This window comes from Equus caballus, chromosome 19, assembly GCF_041296265.1.
Source record: "Equus caballus isolate H_3958 breed thoroughbred chromosome 19, TB-T2T, whole genome shotgun sequence".
In the NCBI taxonomy this organism is placed as follows: Eukaryota; Metazoa; Chordata; class Mammalia; order Perissodactyla; family Equidae; genus Equus; species Equus caballus.
This window is the reverse complement of record NC_091702.1, coordinates 20,558,077-20,574,162: the sequence shown is the minus strand read 5'-3', so window position 1 is coordinate 20,574,162 and position 16,086 is coordinate 20,558,077. Positions and strand designations below refer to the sequence as shown.

General features: G+C 44.6%; 1 protein-coding gene across 9 annotated transcripts in view; it reads right to left on the bottom strand.

The window, feature by feature from the left end:
* GPR160 (G protein-coupled receptor 160) overlaps positions 1-15,545 on the bottom strand; it is a 49,083-nt gene extending 33,538 nt beyond the window's left edge. For 2 of the 9 annotated variants that reach the window (XM_014732743.3, XM_014732744.3), the window contains exons 1-2: positions 15,416-15,545; positions 14,497-14,737 (exon numbers count right to left, since the gene is read on the bottom strand). The gene's annotated coding sequence lies outside the window, so the exon portion shown is untranslated. Of the gene's footprint in view, positions 1-10,917; positions 11,080-12,420; positions 12,663-14,496; positions 14,738-15,188; positions 15,319-15,415 lie in introns of those variants that run through there. The other 7 variants (XM_014732745.3, XM_014732746.3, XM_023623297.2 and 4 more) reach the window with 7 other exon arrangements.
* Positions 15,546-16,086: the final 541 nt, after the last annotated feature.

The following is a 16,086-nucleotide window of genomic DNA, read 5'->3' as shown; positions in this document are numbered from 1 at the left end:
CTGATAAGAACTATCCCACACCAGTACCTTATCCTTGATAATGTCTCTGTATGACCTTTCCACTATCTAATTGTGGTATCATCTGAGCTGAACTATGTTTCCCTGGGTTGTTGACGATTATGTTAAACATAATTAAATCAATAGCATGAGAAAGTCAAGATATATGTGCCCTGCATCCTCCAGATCCTTACAACGTTTTTGAAAAAATTAGGTTACATTGACATGATTTGGTTTTCAATACAGCTGCCATTAATTTTTACCCAATGTCCTATGTTTGCTTGTAAATTAACATGATGATGATGTATATTTTCACATATCCCTCCATCACCATGTGACTGTGTCATCTTATTTACTGCAAATTTTACACATATATTCACCTCTTCCATCATTTTGGTGAGAACAGATAATTAATAAAAGTACAATGCTTGGAATTAAAGAGAAAGGAGTTCCATACCTTGTATTAGTCATTCAGTTTTTGTTACCAAATTTTAAGAAAGATATCAATAAATAGAAATATACCTAAAGAAGTCAACAAATATGGGGAAGAGATTCATAAGAGCAATAGTTAAAGTGTTATAAGAATGGGAGTTGTTCAAAGGTAGGCTATATTATTTTGGGAGCTAGTATTTCTACCACCACCAGAAATGTCCAAATATACATGGGATGACTGCTTAGCAAACATGCTTATAAAAGAGGTTTAGTCTTCAAAGCATATTTGAACTAGAGATTGCTTCCTAGTTCTCAATGATTATCATCAACTTTAGTCTTGTTCTTAAGCATAGGAGGGGGTTTAAGCATACAATGACCTGAAAAGTACCAATCATAAAACTGTGTTCAGTAGTTCCTGCAACCCCACTCACAGTCCCAAGCTGCTGAACCCAGCTCCTGGGATGACTCAGTAACCAGAGAAATGACTACATGGCTCAAGTTCAGTGGTTCATGGTTTCTTAAACCATGGCTCTGTCTGTCATTGCTGAGAAAGTAAACAGGCGAGTTAGCTGAGGGAGCTCCTTCTCTCAACATCACACAATCTGGGATAGCCTACTCAGTCAACCAGGGTCTAGCTCTCCCGTAACTCTTTGACAACAGCATCCCAGACTATGCCAGCTTATTCTACCACCAAAAATACTCACCTCTTTTGTTTTCATTCCCTCAGGATTTGGAAAATATACACATCTCCTTAGACTGATTTTTTTAAAGAAGGAGACTAAATGGTGGAAGTTTCAGAGAGTAAGAGAAGGTTTTGGGGGCAGGTAGGACGCCCAAGTAAAATAATTCTACCTAAACGTTTTAGGTAGAAACATCTAAATATTTAGGTGTTTTTTAGATTATAACTTATTTTATGGAGATTATCTTGAACCCACATTCCACGAATGATGCCAAGATGTTCAAGTGTTTGAACTGAGTAATGGCGGTCTTTTCCCTAATTGAGGTGAGGAGAAAATGCCAAAAGATGAAAAAGAGAAATATTCACATGAACAAAATCAAGGGAAAAAAACCTACATGATCATTTTCAGAGGTGCAGAAAAAGCTTTCGACAAAATTCAACACCCATTCATGATGAAAACCTCTCAGCAAAGAAAAAATTGAGGGCAATTTCCTCAACCTGATAAAGGACATCTACAAAAAATCTACAGCTATCATCATACTTAATTGTGAAAGACTGACCACTTTCCCCTTAAAATTGGGAACAAGGCAAAGATATCTGCTCTGAACACTGCTGTTCAACATTTTAGGATATCCTAGCTAGTTGAGTGAAGTCAGAAAAAAAATGGCATAGAGATTAGAAAGAATAAAATAAAACTATTTGTGGATGATGTTTATATACACAGAAAATCTTATGGCATCTAACAAAAACTTACTGGAATTAATAAATTAATTTAGTAAGGTTTCAGATCAATTTTAAATATGGCATATATATATATGAAGAAAATTTGAAAATGTAAAAAATATCATATGCAATAGATTCAAAAACATAAAATACATAGGAATAAATCTTTTTAACTGCACAGAAAACATCAATGTTAAAAGCTATAAAACACTGCTGAGAGAAACTAAAGAAGACCTAAATAAATGGCAAGATATACCATATCCATAGATAAGAAGATTAATGTTGTTAAGATGTCAAATGCTCCCTAGATTGATAGGTTCAATGTAGTCCTGATCAAAATCCAACCATGCTTTTTTGTAGAAATTGATAAGCTGATTCTAAAATGTATATGGAAATGCAAAGGGACAGAATAGTCAAAAATGTTTGAAAACAAACAAAGTTGAAGGGCTTACACTGTCTGATTTCAAGTGTGATATTGGCTTATGAACAGACAAACAGAACAGAGTAGAGAGTTCCAACAGTCCACTTGATTTACAGGAAAGTACTAATGCAATTCAGTGGAGGAAAGCAAAGTCTTTTCAATAAATGGTGCTGGACCAACTAGATAACTGTATGAAAAAGAAGGATCTCAATCCCATCTCATACCACACATACAAATTAATTCAGGATGGATCACAGACCTAAACATAAAAGCTAAGACTCTAAAGCTTCTAGAAGAAAAACAAAGGAGAATATCTTTGCTACCCTGGGGTACCACGTAAGGAATTCTTAAGCAAAACACAAAAGCACCAATCATAAAAGAAAAAATTGATAAAGCAGACTATTAAAATTAAAATCTTCTGCTCATAAGACAATTAAAAGGCAAAAAACACACTGGGAGAAAATATTCACAACACATGTATTTAACAAAGGACTTGTGCCAAGACTACCAGACTCTATACATAGATATAGATATAGGGCCTACAAAGCGACAGTAAAAAGACAAACAACTCAAAACAAAAACAGGCAAAACACTTGAAAAGACACTTCAAAAGGGAAATGTACAAATGATCAATAGCAAGTGAAAACACGCTCAACATCATTCATCATCAGGGAAAAGCTAATTAAAACCACAAGGACATAGAATTTCACATCCATCAGAATGGCTAAAATTGAAAAGACCAAGGGCCGGCCTGGTGGCATAGTGGTTAAGTTTGTGTGCTCTGCTTTGGCAGCCCAGGGTTTGCAGCTTCAGATCCTGGGAGCAGACCTAGCACCGCTCGTCAAGCCATGCTGTGGTGGCATCCCACATAAAATAGAGGAAGAGTGGCACAGATGTTAGCTCAGCAACAATCTTCCTCGCACACACACAGGCAAAAAGACCAATACCAAGTATCTGAAAATATGCGGGAGTATAAATTGGTAAAACCCTTGGAAAACAGTTTGGCACTTAAACATTCACCTATCCGATGATCCAGTACTTCTCATCCTAGGTATTTACCCAGAAGAAATGAAACTCTATGTCCACAAAATGACTTGTATGACAACACCAAATGCTGGAGATGATGTGGAGCAACTCTCACTGTTTACATGGACCATGGACTCTCACTGTTAGTGGGAAGGCAAAATGGCAGAGCCACTTTGGAAGACAATTTGGCAGTTTCTTACAAAATGAAACATATTCTTACCATACAATCCAGCAATCATGCTCCTTGGCATTTACCCACAGGAGTTGAAAACTTATGTCCACACAAAAACCTGCACACGAATGTTTATAGAAGCTTTGTTCATAAGTGTCCAAAGGTGGAAGCAACCAAAATGTCCTTCAGGAAGTGACTGGATAAATTTTGATTATTCAGCACTTATAAAGAGCTATCAAACCGTGAAAAGACATGGAGGAAGCTTAAATGTATATTACTAGGTAAAAGAAGCCAATCTGAAAAAGCTGCATGCTGTATGAGTCCAAGCATATGACATTCTGGAAAAGGCAAAACTACGGGGACAGGAAAAAGATCAGTGGTTGCCAGAGGTTAGGGTGGGGGAGTGCAGAAGATTTGTAGTATCACTCTGTATGACACAATAATGCTGAATATATGTCATTATACATTTGTCCAAACCCATAGAATAGACAACACCAAGAGTGAACTGTAATGTAAACTACAGATTTTGGGTGATAATGATGTGTCAGTGTAGGTTCAATGATTGTAACAAATGTACCACTGGATGGGAGATGTTGCTAATAGGGGAGGCTGTGCGTGTTTGGAGCCAGGGGGTATACGGAAAATCTCTTCGGGAAATTATACCTTCTGCTGAATTTTGCTGTGAATGTAAAATTGCTCTCAAGATAAAGCTTGTTATGAAGCTGGGAAAGTATTTCTTAGGTAGGTAATTAAAAGCACAAACCATAAAAGAAATCGATAACTTAGACTTCATCAAAATTTAAAACATTTTTCTTTAAAAGGCACCATTAAGAAAATAAAAAGATAAGCCATAGATTTGGAGAAAATATTTGCAAATCATATATCTGACTTGCCTCTAGAATTTTAAAAAATATTTCAATATTCTTATTCAAATATTTTTATTTTAATATCTTAAATACTCAGAAAATTTTGCAACTCATTAAGACAATGGTGACAACCCAATTTAAAAAATGGGTTAAAGATTTACCTAGACACTTCTCCAAATAAGACATATAAATGACTAATAAGCACATGGAAAGGTACTCAACATCATTGGTCATTAGGGAAATACAAATTAAAACTGCAATGAGATACCATCACACATCCATTAGAATGGTTATAATCAAAACAACTAACAATATTGAATGTTAGTGAGAATGTGGAGAAATGAACACCCTCCTCCGTTGTGGGTGGGACTCTAATTGTACAGCCACTTTTGGAAAACAGTTTAGCAGTTTCTTCAAAAGTTAAACATAAACTTATGATATGTTCCAGTAATTACACTCCTAAGAGAAATAAAGATATAGGTCCACACAAACACCTGTCAAAAATCTTCATAGAAATGTTACTTATAATAGGCAAAAACAGAAACAATTCTAATGTGCATCAACTGGTGAATAGATAAACAAAACGTGGTACATCCGTAAAATTGAATACCATTCGACAATACAAAGGAACATGTTGCTGCAACATGGATGAGCCTCAAAAACGTTACACCAAGTGAAAGAAGGCAGACACAAAAAACTACAGATTCTAGGAAATATACAGAAAAGGCAAGAGACGGGAAGCAGGTCAATGGCTGCCTGGGCTTAGGGGTGGGGATTGACTGTAAACAGGCATGTAGGAACTTCAGGGGTTACAGAAATGTTCTAAAATCAGATTGTGGTGGTGGTTGTACAAGTCTAAAAAAATCACAGAACTGTACACCTACAACGGATGGATTTTATGGCATGTAAATTACACCTTGATAAAACTGTTTTTTTAAAGAAGGACTTGTACAAGAATGTTCATAACAGCTTTATTCATAATAGCCCCAAACTGGAAACAACCCAAATGGTCTTCCAAGGAGAATGGATAAATTGTGGTATATTCAAAGAATGGAATATTAGTTATCAATAAAGAAGAACAAATTACTGAAACACAACAAACATAGATCTCAAAAACATTATGTTGATAAAAGAAACCACTTTTGTTCTCCTGTTGTATACTGTATTCCATTTATAAAAGAGTCTACTCTATATTGCATTCTATTTATATGAAGTTTAAGAACAGGCAAAGCTCACTTATGGTGCTAGAAATCAGAACAGCAATTGCCCCTGGGGTAGGGAGACTGACTGCAAAGGGGCACAAGAGAACTTTCTGGAGCATGAAAATGTTCTGTATCTTGACAAGAATGTTGTTTACATGGGTGCATAGATTTAACAAAATGCAACACTTAAGATCTGTGCATTTTTACTCTATGTAAAATCAAAATTGATTGATTAAAAATGCCAAAAATAAAAAAGACTTACTACTAGACAAACTCTGAATCAATCAATCACACTTACTTCAAGAAGGTGTGGGGCGAGTGTGTCAGTTTGGAAATCATAACATGTCAAATAGTTAATGTAAATGAGTAGCTAATGATTTAATACCTATTTTTAAATGTTTTAATTGTCATGTGATACACACACACAAATATTTAACATAGGTATGTTATGAAACATAATCAAACTCATTTATTCTTTGTATGTTCACTCACTCTTTACTCAAAATTATTTGCAGAGGGCCAAAAATAAAAATATATTCCAGGCATCCAAGTTCAGATTGTGACTCAGTCACAAATATAATGCTGATATTTCACTTTCTCTTTATATCAGAATCTGAGTGTACCTTTCAGAATACAGTTTATTTAGCATGAGTTTCCTGGTCTGCTCATGGAAGGAAAAAGTGTTAGATAACCTAACAGTCCCAGACTTAGGAAGCAAAACAAGTTTGGTGCCAACCAGGTCCAGCAGATTCAGGACTAGTAAGTGAAGTTGTCATTTCAGGCCTCCACTAACTGCAGGTCCCTCTGCTCTGCTTCCTGCCCCCTCCAGCCACTGGAAGGTGAAGTTAGTTGTGCAGATACAGCCTGAAGGAAGCTGCTGCCTGGTCAGGGGCATCTATTACAACTCAGGACTCAGGCCAGGAGGAAGAGAATGCCACCACAACAGGCAGCCACCCACCCTTCCGGTAACTTCCCCTACACGCCCCCAGCCCCCCTTAGAGACACACCTCAGAGGCTGCTCTAAGCCAGGCCCGGAGGTATGATGACGAATGAGGCATGACCACTGGTCCCCAGAGAGTTTGTCTACAAACGACACTACCCTGTCTGGGATGGCCGGTGTGGGGGCAGTTCCTACACTCCTGGCACATTTTAAAGAGTGTTTAAAATGCTCATTCCTTTTGACCCGGTATTTCCACTCCAGGAATTTATCCTAAGGAAATAATCAGAGTTGAAGGAAGTAATTAGTGTCTGAGCAGCATGCTTCAGCATACTTATAATAGCCTACAGAACATTCTCCCACCCCCATAAAATCAAAACAACTTCAATGCCTAACAACAGGGAAGTAGTCAAATGAATTATGATAGTCATAAGAGGGACCAGTCTCTGCAGTCACGAAAGACAAGCTTTTCAGAAAAACTAAAGAACTGGAAAATGCTGACAATATAATAAATGAGAGCAGCAAGATAAAACCTGTGTATATCAGGGCATCTCACTGGGGACAGACTGGAATTCCCCCTGCCTCCCACAGATTCTGCTGATCCCTGAATCAGTGCCACTGAGGGGAGCGTGCCCTTGTCCTCACATTGTCTAACGCTGTGGGGGATGGGAAGTTGAAAACCAGAGATATATAGAGTATTATCCCAACACACGGTAAATAGGAAAAATGTATATATACACATATCAGAGGTAGTTAATGACAGGCCACCTGTGATTGGTAAGGTCAGAGCCTTGCAAACCAATACTTCTCAAACTTGAATGCAAATCTTGTTAAAAGATGGATTCTCATTCAAAATGTCTGGGGTGGGCCTGAGATTCTGCATGTCTAACAAGCTCCCCGGTGATGCCTGTGTGGCTGGTCCACAGGCCACACATGGAATAGCAGGGCTGCAGACAGCCCTGACCCTGGAGGAGCCAAGCTGCACCCACAGTGATGATCTCTGGTTGGTTGGTCTTTTTATTCGGTGGGGGAGGAAGAAATTTTCCTCTACCCTTCTAGTTTCTTCAGGCTGGTCTAAAAATTAAATTGACATGAGACAGATTAATAGGAGAAAATCAAATGTAATTGCATACATACAGGGACCCCACATACACAAGAGGTTCAGAAACAAAAAGGTAAAATGAGATATATATGACATCTTGAGCTAAGGAATGGGATAGGAACCCGAGGCTTCAGAGGGCAAGAGGGTAATTCACAGGATGATAAGAACAGCAGATATTTGGTAATTAGAGGTTTGCCCTGCCATTAAGATATGTCATAAAAATTTATTTCTGGTAATAACTCTTTTTATGGGAAGGCCTCCAATTTAAATTCTTTAAGGGAGAGCTAAAAGTTGAGCCCACAGAGTCGGGATTGCCTTTAGCTCAAAATATTCCACATGCCAAAGTGGTACATTTTGGGGAGGCCTGTTCTGAACTCCTTCATTTACCAGATTTTCCACAATGAAAATTTATTGCTTTCGTAATCAGAAAGAAAGCTTTTCACTATTCAAAACTTTGACTCAGTAATTATAGTAGTAATTCTTATAGGAAAATCCATCCCAAATAATGTGAAATGGAATGGAAAGGTAAAAACACTGTCTCTACTCACAACACCTCTGACACCAAATATGTGGGTTTTTCCACACCAAGCAATTCTGACATTAACTACCCAGAGTTGGTGAAGACCCCATAGGTTAAGGGCTCAGTCCCACAAGACGACTTCCCACTTCGGATGCCAGTCATGAGTCTCAGGTTGTCACTTCCACCAATGGCTATAAATCAGGTGTTCCCACAACTTCCTCTTCAGGTTCAATAATTTGCTTTAACACTTCACAGAACTCAGAGAAACACTTTACTTCCTATAACCGATTTATTATAAAGGATACAACTCAGGAACAGCCAAATGGAGGAGATGCATAGGGCAAGGTATGGGGAAGGGGCACACCACCCTCCCAGCACCTTGCTGTGTTTACCAACCTGGAAGCTCTCCAAACCCCATTGTTGAGGGTTTTTATGGAGGTTCCATTACATAGGCATGATTGATTAAATCATTGGCCATGCGTGATTAACTCAATCTCCAGTCCTCTCCTCCCTGGAGTGGTGGGAGGCTGAAAGTTTCAACACTCTAATCAGGTGGTTGGTCCCTCTGGTAATCACATCCCGTCCTCCAAGAATCACTTTATTAGCATAAAGTCAGGTAAGGCTGAAAGAGGGTTATTATGAATAACAAAAGATGCTCCTCTCACCGGGAGCTCTGTACTAGGAAGCAGGGATGAAGACCAAATAGATTTATGTCTTACTATATTACAGAACCAAAGGTTTATGTACATTCAACTTAGAATGATTTACAATATCAAAAAATGAGCAAGCACCTAGTTCTCTAATCTTAAGAGAACGGCTAAAAAGGGCTGAAATAGCATGCAATTATTATAAATGATATTCGTAAAGATATGGAAAATGCAATGATAAATTTTAATCACAGTATGACAATTTTGTTAAAATGCTTACACAAAAGTGAATTAAATGTTTATAAAAATGTAAAAACTTATTAAGTTTATTTTTTTAAAAAAAGCAAATCAAACCAAAACAAAACTGGAATAAAATATGCCAAAATGTTAACGTCTTTGGGTCCTCGGATGGTGCAGTCAGAGATGATTTTTTTCCCTTCAACTTTCCAGAATAAAGTAAAGTTGAAAGGAGGGAAGGAGCCTGTGCAGGACTAGGAGGCAAGGACAGCAGCGGAAAATGGCAGAGGCAGTGAGAACCCGCTGAAGGGCTGGTTAGAAGGGAGCGGGCTTGGGGGCCTATTAGCTGGGAGATGGGGCCAGGGGGCGGGGGACTGTTCCACGTCTCACTGGAACACCTGGCTGGGAGTGGACGAGGAGAAATAGGAGGAGGAGAAAGGAAACGGGTTTAGCGAAGGTCTGGACCTGGGGTTTGAGGAGGAAGGAGTCCCAGAGCCCACGCCTCTCCTCCCTGAGCCCCTCTGGCACTCCCATGACTGCGTCTGGGCAGCAGCTGTTAACAGGGGCGACCTCCGCCTCAGATGCTCTGCGGGACCAGGAGGGGACACGCTGCCCCTCCATTCAGCCTCCCTGGACACAATGGATGCTTTCAGCATCCTGGGAACACCTCAGCTATCAACATCTCCCCTGCCCTCTCCAGGATGTCACCGCTCCCTAGGATACCCTAAGGACAGAAGGAATAAGAACCTTCCCTGATAAAGTAGAATGAATAGGCCAGTCCCATGTTCCCATTTCTGGGCTCATTTCTGGCCTGAGCCTCAGTTTACTTTTGTACCTCTCCTGACAGGCAGCAAAAGGCAACAGAAAGAAATGCACACAAACCTGCACAGGGGTTGAAGATCAAATTAGACAGCCCTTCTAAAAACTATAAAATGCCATTTAAATATTAGTTAATAGTATCTTTATTATTTCTCCAAGTTAAATAGTAAACCTGCCGGTGCTCCTGTCCTAGGATCTCACCACCAAGGGTAAGTCGGCCTCGTCCCTCACTGCGCCTGCGCCGGCTCGAAGGCGTCGGCCCCTCAGCGCTCCTGTGAGGTCTGCCTACGCCGGCCGACACACGCGCGGCGGACGCAACAGGACCCAGTGGCCACCAGCGGTGGCAGGGTCTCCTGAGCTGACCCATTCCCCGTGACGCCAGCCTGCTCTTCCACACACGGTGGCATCTGTCCCCACACGGCACCCCGGGGCATTCCACGTCCTCGCCACAGTCACTGTGGACATTCCACGTCCTCGCCACAGTCACTGTGGACTTTGACTCCCAAGCAACAGGGCCGAAGCCCTGCGGCCAGAGGGCGGCCGGCCCGGCTCCCTGTGACACGGGGGGTCAGGGCTGGGGGCCTGGCTACGCCGCTGCCTTCCTCCGCCAAGTTCGGGGCACATCGCCCAAATAAAGGCCGAGGGAAGGTGGCAGGCGCTCCGAGCATCCGTGAGAGGCCCCCGGGGAGCCGCAGGCCTCACTCTCCCGCGCGGCCTGCCGAGGGGGCCGTGTCACGACTTCCATGGGAAGCGGGGGAGACTGGGGGCGCAGAGCAGTTGATGAAACAGCGCGAAGCCAGCGGCAGGTGGTGGGAGAGCCAGAAATGAATGCGGCCACACGGCTCGAGGCCACGCGCAGGGTGAGCCTGCCTCGGCCGGGCTGCAGGGCCGAGCGAGTCCCGAGCCCGCCCGCCGGCCACGCGCTGACGGAACCCTCCGGCTCCTCAGGCCGCCTGCGCTCTCCCCCCGCGCCCGCACACGGTCGCCGGACTGAGCGCTCTAGGGACACAGGCCTCGAAACAGCGCCGGACGGGCCCTCACCACCACGTCGTGGACCACAAGGGTCCATTCGGGCCATTTCCTCTTCCCTTTCTTCATCTCACCACACCACACACACACAGAGCTGCGAACACTCACAATTCAGGCGAAGGAAACAAAGATCTAAATCGAAGCTTCAGCCGCAATGAAGCTCCAGATCCAGATAGAGGGGACAACGGCCGTCCCGGGACCGTCACCCGAAAGTTTCAAGAGGAGGAGATGGGGCACAGAAATCTCTCAGGGGCCGGCTCCGGGCGCCTCAGGTCCTCAGCGCTCAGAGCTCTCGGCTGGGGCCCAGGCCGTGTGCGGGGCAGACTGTCCCCACCGGAGGGGGGAGGGGCGGGGGAGCGGGGGCCCCGGAGCAGCGCCAGGGAGCCAAGGCACAAGCTCAGCGTCCATACAGACCCCGACGTCAGGCTGCCTGAAGGGGGAGGGCTTCCGGGTGCCCCATCCCCGCAGCACACCCTGGCAACCCCCCCGGCACAAGGGACCCATTCCCCCACTCACAGAGTCCGCGGTTTGGGATTTTGGAGACATTCCTCTCCCCCGCGGCAAGCTGCCCACACTCAGACTCCATCTTCCTGTATCGCAGGGGCAGCAAACTCTAAAGGTGTGTGTGAATGAGTCAAGGAGGCCGGTGTGAGAACAACGACGACATACCTGCCATTTTTCTGACATAGAAGCCCTGCTTAGTAGACACAAGAACTTCATTCCTTTCTTCATTCCCTCGAAGGAATACGCTCTTTCCCATTTTTCTTGGGACAAGAGCGTCCCAACCTATCTTTCATTATCCCACTGTGGAGAGACACACATGTGGAAAGACCCCTTGCTGTAAGAGAAACAACAGGACCAGTGCGATGGCCCCCATCTCAACAGTGGGGGGCACTTTAGGGAGTCATGGGGACCAGGAGGAACTGGAGTGCCCTACCCTTCTCTGGAGAGAAGGCTGCTCTAGCGCTACCTTTGGGAATTCTTGGGAGTCAGAACGTTTGAAGTCTCCCAGTGTTCAACGTTGGTTTTCTTTTTAACTCTATGCTGGCCTGATAAGACATCTCTGTGGGTTGGATGTGGCCCATGCCCCCAGTTTCTAACTAGGCAAGTCGAGTGTGGTAAAAAGCCAGCTTGCCTAGACCAACTAACCAACTCCAGGGTGTGTAGCTCTGCTGTCTGCTAAAGGTAGTGAGGCACAGTACAGAGGCTGAAACAAAGTAAATTCTAAGATCCAACAAGAATTTGAATCCTGGCTCTACTTTTATTGGGTACAAGACCTCGAGTGCACTATTAAACCTCTCTTAGCTACAATTCCATCTGCAAAATAGGCTGATAATACCCAACTTGAAGAGATTTATGAGAATTACAAACACGATATGTGTGTGAAGACTACTACAAAATCTTAATAAACGTTAAATTTCCTGCCCCCACATCTCTAGCATCTTGAAAAGTCTTAGTTCCTTTAATTGCAAAGTTCTCACTTGTTAAAAACTAAAATAATCCTCCAGCACCGCTGTTCCACCTCACAGGATGGGGTGAAGTGATGGAGATAAAAGCAAAGTACTTAACAAACTAAAAGAGTATTATTGACCTGACCGCCAACACACTTACCTTTCATTTTTAGGCCAACAAAGCAGTCATTTGCTTTTCTAATGTGTTTATACCCTTCAACAACGTGATGCGGGGAGAAGATGGTGTCCCATGTGTGGTAATTCCTTAAAATGGCTATTAGCAATCAACACTTCAGAGTCCAGTTCAACCATCCTCACACAGAGGAGAGTCAACGTGAGGTCACTGCCTGGTCACTAAAGGGCCCAGCAAGTTTTCTCCCTCCATGCTCTTGTTTTAGAGAACTGAGATAGAAAATAAAGACACTTTTAGCAGTTACATATTTCTTTTATCCAGACAAAGAAAACTGAACCACAAACCAAGCGACTTCATGTAAGAACCATCCTGAATTCACTAGATTTTCCAACTGTGAGGGGCTTTTTGCTGGTTCTCTCATTTTTCCATAGACTGTGACAAAGCTGGGACATACTCTTGCATTTTCTGAACTGAATCTGACAAAGCATCTTCATAACTTCTTTTACACTAGCAAATCTACATGGGCAAGGTCTAGGCTGAGGGGATTCATCTAACACTTCAACTTTCAACTATCCCAGATGTCACTGATTTGGCTTGTTTCCTCTTAAAAGCAAAGACGCATTAAAATCAGCTCCACTGAAGCTACTAAAAAATGTGGGTTTATCTTTCAGCAGTATGCCTCCCCTTCCTCCTTCCACTGAGCTTTAATAGCTCCCTCAAACCATCATCGCTTTTCCAAATTACTAGTCAAGCATCACAGAATGCATAGGAATTATACAATAAATCCAGAGGGGAAAAACCAAGCAAGTTGGATCAATATATAGGTATCACTCCCCCAGTCTCTCCTCTTCAAAGCAGTGTCCTTGGAAAGGAAAAGAACAGTGCAGAATTTTGTTAGTAGTCAGTTCTTTTCTAAATATTTACACTCATGATGCCTGAAGCAAACAAGGTCAGGACATGAGAAGGGCAACACACACAGCTCAACTCTCTTTCAGCAAAGAAGCAGAGCTCCACTCACAGTGTCGTTTGTTTTTATAATGCACACTTTTTACTGATGTATACAGTGCTTCCAGAAGTGTACCCAAATCCTAGGTGTATATGATGTGTTCACTACTCTGAGCTCTGTTTTTTGATGAGCATAAGTTGGAAAGGATTTCGGCAGTTCAGAAAAACTGAAACACATTTTGCACAACCTGTCTGTTTGAAGACAACTCAACCCCCAGGCCGGCTAATACCCTTTGTATATAAAAAGCTGACCCAGCATCCACCTGCATCAACTTGATCCGCTCAGCTCTGTCACACTCAGCAAACACCCTCTGCCTTCTGAGCAAAATAAAGCTGCAACCCCAGGAGAGAGAAAAGAAGACTTTTCCTGAGTCTGGAGAGGCAGCCTTTACACCCAATTTACAAAGAGTGAGGGTCTGTGTAAGGCCCTGGATTTGGAATCACTAGCGGTGCCTTCCCAACCGACCTTCTGCACAAAAGCTCCCCAGGAGGTGGTGATGATGGTGTTACTTTTAAAGGGAAATGCCAAACACTCAAAAGTAGAGACAATCGTGTAAGGAACTCCGTACCCCCACACTCTTCATCCAGCTTCCACGATTAACAACTCACAGCCAGTCTCCTCCCATCTGTTCCCCCTCTCTTATCAACTAACGGCGCTCCCCAAAACTGGATTATTTTGAAGCAAATCCATAACCTATATTTCAACTTCAGTACGTATTTCTAACAGATGAGAGTTTTAAAAAAAACTGTAATGCTACCATTACCAAAAGTGACTAAACAAAACTAATATCCTTAATACTATCAAATAACCAGTTACAGATTTCCTCTATCGGCTCAATTTTTTAAAAACGTTTCTTCAAATCGGGATCCAACCGAGGATCACACATTACATTGCCGCGTTCTGTCTCTTTAAAAACCACAGCTTCTCTGTTCCTGTGATTCGCACAGTAGCCAGGCTAATCCCTACCGGCAGTTCCCAATAATTCTATCCTGGGGATACCACAAAGAAACTCCAGTCTTATAGACGGTTGAAAAAATAATATACAAATTAGTCGTTTTTATAATTAAATAAGTTTAAAAAATATCTGCAAAGCACACCTGAAACGATTTGAGCTGAAGCCGTTAGCAATTCGGAGAGGCACACACTCACTCACGCGTCCTTTGCAACTCCGATCTTGCGGGTTTTCCCAGCGGCTTGAGCAACACCGCGCTTACCCCAGGCGCTTCCACAAGGTGGGGGCGCAGCGCGCGCGCTTCCTCCCCGCCCGACGTTCCTCCGCCGCCGAGTCCTCGCGGTCCGAATGCGGCGGGCGGGCCCCCAGCCACCTACCGAGGCCACCTGCCCAGGTGAGAAAAAGAGCTCCAGCCAACGAGTTCCGGAGGGCGGTCCCGGGTTATCTAGAGAGAATTCTGAGCCAGCCAGTCTGGCCACAGAGGAACCAACCGGAACTCCACGGTCTCCGGGAACCAACAGCCCGCAAAGCCCTGGGGCTTAATCCCAGTGCCCGGCGCGCGGCCGGGCGCCGTCCCCAACGCCCGAGGGCCAGGACAGGGGACGCCAAGTCTGCCCCAACGAATACACCTGCATGTGTGTACGTCACTGTATACGCCCACCTGTGTGTGCCAGGGAGGAGAGTGCAAGTTACATACACCCATGTCTATAACAGCCCCTGTTTTACAATGTTTAAGAGCTGCCGCCCCTGGAAGCAGGGTGCGAGGGTCTCGGTGTGAGTATTCTCCCAACCCAGGCCACCAGGTTCCATCCCTCGGTCCCCAAGCTCACGACAGACCCCAGGCACGACGGCTACGCGATAGCCGGCAGCCGAAGAGCTCAGGCTCGGGCGTCTGCGGCTTCCAGCCAAGGCCCCGCCCCGCCCCAGGATCTCCCCGGTCCCAGGAGACCCCCGCTTCTGGGCAGCTTCTGGACCCCGGCAAGGGAAGCTGCGCTCCGCCCCGACGCGCACAACGCCCGCCGGGAAACCGGGCGCCGAGCAGCCCGGCGCCGGACCGCACTCACCGAGCGCCGCGGCTCCCGGCTCGGCTCCGCCTCCCCGGCGCTGGGCGTGCCAGCAGCCTCGCGGCGAGGTCGCCGCCCGGGCACCTGCCGCCCGGCCCCAGGAACCGCCGAGGAGGGCCGGAGCGCCCGCTTGCACCGGGGAGGTGGGTGGGGGCGGCGAGCCCCGCCCCGGGCCCGCTCCGACCGGGAAGTGCGGGCGTGGGCGCCGGGCAGCTTTTCGCTACCAGTGGGGCGGGGAGAGGCCACGGCGGCCGCCACCTCTGGCCCCGGGAGAGGGGCTGGGCTCGAGGCTGGCAGACGGGATGCCCCGGGGGTGCGAGGTGGAGGGTGCGGGAGCGGGGGCCGCCGGGCGCTTAGTGAGACCCTGGCCCGAGGAGCTCCCTTCTCCCCAGCGGGGTGGACAAGGGGCCATTGGCGGTTGTCTCCAGATGAGGGTATATACAGGGTGACAGAACTTGAAACGTGCATGCCACTGAGCAACCGCCTGTAGTGCACTATGAATTCAGTTTTTTAAATAAAATTCTGCAAATAGCACATTTGCAAAAGCGTACTTACATTGCATTGTCTTTTTGGCGTCAACAGTGCTAATTTGTTAGATTTATTCAACAAATATTTGAGTGATAATTGTTATGTTATAACAAATATATTTGGGCTGGGAGGAGGTGACTCTG